Below are 7865 nucleotides of genomic sequence, written 5' to 3'. Positions count from 1 at the left end.
AGTTAAAATCCCCAAACAGAACCTGTTTTTATTTTTTTTAACTTGGGTGTGAAAAAATCCTGGCATAAAAGCGGTCAGTGCAAGTAGGGCAAATCGCAGTTTACCAACTTATTTGAATGACTACATTTATTGTAAGTACAGATGACTTTAAAGTTCACAATAGACAAATGTTTGTTATTTTCTTAAATTGGATGTTCATATTGTCTAAATATTGCCATCTCTCCCCCTCTAAACCATATTATGAATTGTCACAAGCTGAATCTAGATTTGTGCCTGTGAAAGCATGTTGAAGACAAACTGTATTTTATCCTTTCCTCTTTAGAAGTTGTTTACAGTACCTCTGCCTTTGTATTTGTCTTTTTCCTCTCTCATTCTTCTCAACTACTTCAGCATTCACTCTTTATTTTCTTTAATTGCACTGAAAGCCCAGAGGAATAAAAACAACCTCTGTAAATCGCACAAATGACAGTAGAGAAATTAGAGACAAGAAGAAGGAAAAACACTATGGTGACTGTTTCAAAAAGTAGCTGAGTGTTATTTATACATCCCCAAAGGTGTATGTAATATCACATATTCTCACAACAGAGAGAGATGACCTTCAATAAGAGGAAAGGTCCATTCTCCACCAATTGGAGGTCTCCTTAACCTTGCATGTAGAGAAGAGTTAAGGTAAAGGGAGCTCTAACTACGTAGGAACAGGGGTGACAGGTAAAGGTTTGCCCTCTGCCTTTAAAAGTGTAAAAGGAACTACGTTCCCTCCTTGTTCCTCCATTCTTCAAGAATTCATTGGAGACAAAATGGTTTGGAAAAGAAAGCTCTGCAACACCTCTTCCTCAAGCTCTCCAGCTTTGCTTCCTCACGTATTATCAGTTTATAAGGCAGGCAATGGAACCAATACATCAGTTCTTTATTTCTGGCGACAAGATACCTAGCAGCCTGTACTACCTCTGTAGAAGTCTGCCTGCTTTTGCTTCATCCTATGGGATCGTGTAGCCATGAGGCATTAACAGGTACTTCTTAAATAAAGCCTCTGACATGGCAAGAAACTCCACTGAGATTATGAAATCCAAGGCAATAGTATCTTTATTTTTTTTCCCTTTATCTCTTTTACCCTTTACACTGGCTGTTTCATCCCTTATTCATGGTCCCTAGGTATATGACATTTATTTTTGATCAAACTTGTAGCAATACTGTCTCATAACCATTTGAGCTCTTACATATAAGGGAGAATGAGCAGATGGAGTATTGCTTTTGCACATAGGTCTACAGAGGTTTAATCAGTCTAGGATTCATTGGAGGTACCCTGGGAAATAAGGGTTTGCAGGTTGCTGCATTAATATTGTGAGGCCTTGGTCAAAAGCTCATTTAAGTCAAGGAGAAATTCCTCACTGAATTCAACTGGCTTCAGACACGGTCATTTTTCCATAGAGCTGAACCTGAGGAGGAGGTAGATTTGAAATCCGTTCAAAAACAAATTTTGATTCAATGACATTTATGACTGTATTTTATCAATTTCCCCTGAACATTTGATAGCTGGAGTTTACAAGTGCAAGCATTACAGAAATGATTTTTTTAACAGAAATATGATTTTTTTTTGCTGAAATTTATTTTTGATTGCAGACTGATGATAAACACTTGCAATTTGCAATGCAGTTTCAGTTACACAACAGCTACATAATCATTTTGTAGGTTACAGCAGTGACTGCCTTCAACTGTAATGTTTTCAATCTGAATGCTTCAAAAACTACTAGCCGAGAATTAATAACTGAAGAAATTAACTGGATTTGTAGGATACCATAGCAACAAAGGTGGCCTATGGCTTTAAAAAAAGTGCTGCATCAGACACAAGCCAGTACATTTTGTTAAAATAAGGAAAAACTATTCCAAAACTGTAATGGAGGCTACAGCTTGGTCGTGTTCTTGAAATATAGGTTTATAATTTGTCACAGGAAAAATAACTCCATAAAGCAAAGCCGCTAAGGTGTTTTAAGATGATCTATTATGCGGAGGTGTCTAGTGCAGCCATTTTGGATTGGTGTCATGATAGGAAACAGATGGTATATGTGTTTATGTTTAACATTTAAGGGGGTATAGAAAGCAATTGGGAGGTGATGCATTTTGTTAATGGGCAAGTAAAGCCTCGCACGTACAGTTAAAATAGAAGGTAAAAAAAAAGCAACATTTTTTCAGCACAAATGAGGCAGTGCAACAACACGTTTAAGTAGATTTATTTGACTTGTTTCACTTTAAATAATTTTAATGAGAAATTCTCTAAATGTTTTTGAGCGGAGATAGAAAGTAATCTGGTAACCACATGTCTTGATGTAAGCCAAGCTGTTCTTTAACAGCACTTTCTTTCAATACAATATAAATTTAGCTGGAATTAGCATTGCTGAATATTAGTCCCTCAGTGCCTCACTTGCTAAACCTCCATCTTCTTTTTATTGCCTCTGTGCATTTCAGAAGCAGAATGTGTGGTCAGTTCTGGACAAAGGCAAATTATCCAACCAGGCTGGGGAAGATGATGTATTTACAAAATTCTGTAACATAACAAACACTTCAGTAATAATTCAGGAAGGTAGCAGATCTGCACTGGATACAGCAACATAATTTTTTTTCCTGTATTGTGCTACTTTTTGGATTTGATACTGAATATATCAAAAAATCTAGTTACTCATGCAAAGCTGTATTTTTCTGAATTTTATGTACTTCACCTTACAGTATGTTATTTAATTTATAAGATTTATCTTTGAACCTGCACAGATAGTCAAAAACTATTGTTCATTTCCAAACTTCACTATGCAAGTTATTCAGTCTTCTAAGTTTCCCTTTATTTGCTTTTGCTAACTATGAAGAGGACATTGAGGGCAACAGGATTTTAATAGATCCTCGCTGTAATTAATTATTTATCAGCAGTAGAAGTATTAACGGTAGTAGTCAAACATCCAGAGGAGGCTGAGGTCTTACCGTGGTGAACCTACAGGGAGAGAGGCTACTCATCCAGGCTCTGCCTAATTAGACCACGGCACATTTGGAATTACTCACATGCAGAGAGAGAGAAAGCAGTTCTGTGAACTGGTCTGATCATCTCAGTGGTTTTCCTTTTCCCAGTCAGACAGATAATACTGTTGATATTTTACCATAATTCCATTCAATCCCATCTGCCTTTCACAGATGGACTCACCCTGGCCACCGGGATGAGAAATCACCACACAGAACACTGGGTTTCAATGCATTTCAGTGAGCATCTTTAGGTGTGATCTTGTAATGCCCATCCCTGTATCATGGAGCTGGGATATTTCTTGTCATTTCATGATTTTACTTTCTATTTCTTACTTTCTTCTTCTGGCAATAAGCTCAGTATATTCTGTCTGAAATTTTTGCATGTACTGAGATTTCTCCTTAATTTGAAAAAAACTTGTTAATAATTAATCTTTAATCCCACAGAGAGAAAAGAGTAAATAAGAGATGTAATAATGTTATAGTATTAATGGAATTTGAGCCTCAGTAGGAAATAGATGCATTATTCATAAGGATTGATGGTCTTTAGTGTCCCAACATCCCCTTGTGGGGCTTAGGAGGTATTAGACTGGTCACTGCAGAGAGGGCTGCTCTAATGTTCAGTAAGCTAAACTAAAAATATAGCAAGAATTATAAAGCAAAACCTAATCAAATCCTAAATATAAATATGATTATACAAATCCAACCCTTAGTTATCTCCAGAAACCACCCTGCCTCAAAGGGTTGTCAGTGACTTGTCCCTTATTATCTTTAATCAAGCAGAAGAGAGAGGCATTGAACGCCACAGTGGTTCCGCACAAAAAGGCACGGCAGGTGAAATCTATAGCGCTGTGCTCCTCGCTATACGTGTGCCACTGGCCAGCCCCACTCTGCTAACGAAAGGGAGGGTGAGAAGGAGACAAAGGGATGTAGTGTTTTCACAGCACATGTGAAGTCTCCTGTAGCTTCTTCTAATTTCAGTCCCCAAAGTCCAGACCACAGATGCTTTGTAGGGCAAAAACTCAGCCTGGATGCCTGTAGGTAAAAATTCTGTGGTAACACACAACAAAGCAGCTGACTAAAGGAGATTTCTGCAATAAGGTTTCCAGCACTTACACAGATGGGATATACCCAGACCTGGGTCTCTGTGCTTTCTGACAGGACATTATTTATCTTAACTATAATGCACAATTTAAAACCAAAGGAAAAAAAAAAAAAAAGTGATTGTATATTCTTTCATTTATCCAAACAGATTAGGCACTACAGTTTGAATATCTGTCTGAGAGGCTAAAACTACTAGTCGCCAAACAAAAGTAAATGTGTAATTCAATATTAAAAATATATTTTCCATTACACATTAAGTATCGCAGGATAATGATGAAGTCATAAAAGACTAATGTGTTTAGCCAGGACAGAAGGAAGAAGATTAAAAAGAGAATAAAGAGCTGTGGGATACGGCTCCTTTTGACACAAAGGGCAGCACCCAAAGTCTGTTCAGGCAAATATCCATGCGTGCGGATTGTTTAATTCAAAGCAGATATATGCCTTGATTTTGTAATAACCTCTATGTAAACAGTCTTCGGACCCTCACCTGCTGTCCTGTGAGACACCAAAAAACAGTGCAGGACTTCCTCGCTGGTAGAGCCCCAGAAGTCCTCATGCCTCCTGGGGCTGTGCAGCCAAGGTCTGGGGGAGCAAGGATGAAGCACTTTGTGACCAAGGGGTCTGAAAACATGTCAGAGCAGACTTGCTGAGACATCTTCAACCTGAATACTGTCTTTTTTCAATGTTTTGTGTGAGCATCACCTTTGTACTTTTAGAGGTAACCCATACCAGAAAAAGAAGAGGCAAGTATTTCCCTTATCCTCCATGCATTTTTCTATGTACGTTCCATCTATGACATGTAGGTATGAGTTAATATTTAAAGCTAAAATTATGTTCTTAATTTTAATTCATTAATAAAGAAAGAATAATGGCTGAAAATAAGGATCCTAAGAATGCTCAGGTTTTTTTTTTTTGGTTAAAATTTATATAGATATGTGCACACATGCACATAAATGAAAACAGATTTTCTTGTGTAGGATTTTTTTTTTTCTGTATACTGTTACATTTCAATAAAACAGTGTCCTTCAAGAATCATCTGTAGGACTGATAATAATACACCAGCCTTAAATTAGGGTGTAATACAAAACCAGATGAAAACACTGAACAAAATGAAACAGTCTGTGCTAGTAAGATGTATGCAAATAATAATAATAACAATAATAATAATAATAAACACTAAATGCAAAAATGTCAGCTATGAGAGTTCTTTTGAATTTAACACTTTGTGGTAATTTGAGCATGTCAGCATTGAGGTTGTTGATGGATGTTGTCAAACAGCCATAGTTCCAAGCATCCCTAAATTAGGAACCAGGTCTTAAAAAAAAAGGTCAAGATTGCCTTAAATGTCTGAGAATTTAAATAAATGATAATATGACACTGTTTTTATGTTTGTTTGTTTTAATTTAAATTCTGGATTTTGGATCCAGTAGGGTGTATTCAGAATAGGTTTTCATGATATTCTTCACAATGAAGGTTAAAAACTTCTTTTTAAAAGAAGGAAAGATAAGAAACTAAAAAATAAAATAAAAAAAAAAAGACACATGACAATAGGTATTCAAGGTCATACTATAAAATGGTATGAACTTGTTACCTTGAGGCAAATGTATGCAAATAAAATTCTTTGCTAGAGTAAAGCCGTTGAGTTCTCCCGATTTCATAGGCCAGAATATATGGGCCATAATTTTCAGGCTGACAATGTCTGAAAAAAAGTTATTAAAGCAAAAATATCCCCCAAACCTGACAATGCTCTTCACCTAAAATCCAGGAAAGGTCCTTAAAAGTGCCTAAGGAACCTCATTAAGTATTTCTCTGTGGAAAGACTACATGAGCATTACTCTGAAGTGATTTTTTTTTCCTCCTTTCTGCCGTTCCACCTAACATTTTTATCTTATTATTCTTAGCAGTGGTAAGTTACTATGACAGGAAGACAGAGTGGAAAATTAAGGCTTGTTAAGACTATTATACACCAAAAGGATCATGTCATAAATGAGATTTTAGTCTGCCCAGTTTGGGATGTAATTAAGTAATCATGTTCAAGGTGGATAGGTTTGAGACAATAAAAGGCCACTGGAGGTTGTTCAGTTTCAAAGGACCAAATCTTTTATGCTGAGAAGTTGTGGGGATGCTGTTTTGGCAGTGGTGTGGGACACAGCCTCCATCCCAGCAGTAGAACGTGGAGGGGCTTCTACCCCTGGGAAGGGTGGGCAGCCCCCGGGACCCCACTGACCTTCAAGATGATCTTACTGCCAGGCCAAGGCTGGTTGTCCGTGTCTCGTTTTCCACGTGCATATCACCAGCGTGCATTAGCCTCTCTCTTGGGTCTGCAGGAGACCCTCAAGTGTAAGATCAACAAACGCAGCACCCTGAGAAGGAGTCGCATATGCTAAAAATTTCTCTATCACTTAATTCACTTTTGAGGAAAGTGCGTTTAAAGCCAGTCATCAAGGCTGTGAATAATGACCATGTTCCGATACGATGGACAACGAGGACGTGCCAACGAAACCGCAACAGAAAAACAGTGAGGCTTTTTCTTGGCTTTGGGAGAACACAATGAGGCTAATGTTGCTGCTTTTTCATATTTTCCTGTGTTATCAGCATGGAAAGCTGGGCAGGACATAGCTGAATCACTGCTCAGAAGTCAGTCCAAAATATGAGTGAGTCAAACAGTGTATAGGATACAGAGTGGCATGTGTGGTTAGTGTCAGAAAGGATTTAGTGCAATTCTTGAGGGCATAATGGATGATTTTTTTTTATGATTATTATTTTATTTTTTTGCCTGCAAGTAACCACAATCATTATATGAATCATTTGGGAGAATGATAATGAAAGATATCATATCATAAAGCTGCAATACAGAGTTTTTCACTGAAAACAGCAGCTTAGAAGAGCTTCAGAAATATGCTAACAAAGATGATACCTTGCTGGGATATCTATTATTACACACACACAAAGAGATTGAGCTGACGTGGGGGAGGTAGTGCTGGAGGAAGGAGAAAAAGGGAAGATGGATAATAAAAAGTGAAAAATAATATTTTTTAAATGTGGTATTCCTCATTTCTGAATTCAATATTTAAATGCAGAGTTTGTATATATATTTTTCTCGTTATCTTTCTTCTTCCCGCCTTCCCTTTTTAATTCCTCAGAAGGACAGAGTAGGAAAAATATGTATTTTGCTCTTATATCTTTCCCTTTTTACAGTCTTCTGCTTCTTCAAATGGAAATGATAACTGTTTATGATTTCAAGCTGTGCAAGTGGCAAAATTTTAGCCAAGACTGAACTTCCTACTTTGGCAAAATAATTTTGTTTTCAGTAAAATCTCTTGGGGGTAGGGGACAAAAAATAAACACTGTATTTAAAAAGTCAGTCAACCTATAGTCTACACGGGCAGCTCCCTCACTCTCACTTTCTTTGCATCATATAGAAGTGTCATGGAAATGGGTGTCCTGGGGGATGTGAAGGTAAAAACACAGTGTGGAATGTGGCTCCCTCCTCATCCTCTTCAAAGAGAAAATTGTCCCTGAAAATAGCATATGTTGGTGGTCACATCCCTGCATGGGGGCTGTTGGCAGGAGGACCAGCCTCAGGCATGGAGTGGTGCCCATGCAGCTGCGGACAACCTATGGAAACCCAGCACCCTGCTCTCCCATCACTGCCTCTGGAGCCTTCACCTGCATTTGCTTTCACAGCTATAGTGGAAGGACATTTCCCGTTCTGGCAGTTATATGCATGTTTTTCTACATTAATGTTACTGTAACGCAGT

This window comes from Anser brachyrhynchus (genome assembly GCF_964034855.1).
Source record: "Anser brachyrhynchus genome assembly, chromosome: 2".
Taxonomy (NCBI): Eukaryota; Metazoa; Chordata; class Aves; order Anseriformes; family Anatidae; genus Anser; species Anser brachyrhynchus.
Note: the sequence above shows the minus strand (reverse complement) of the source record.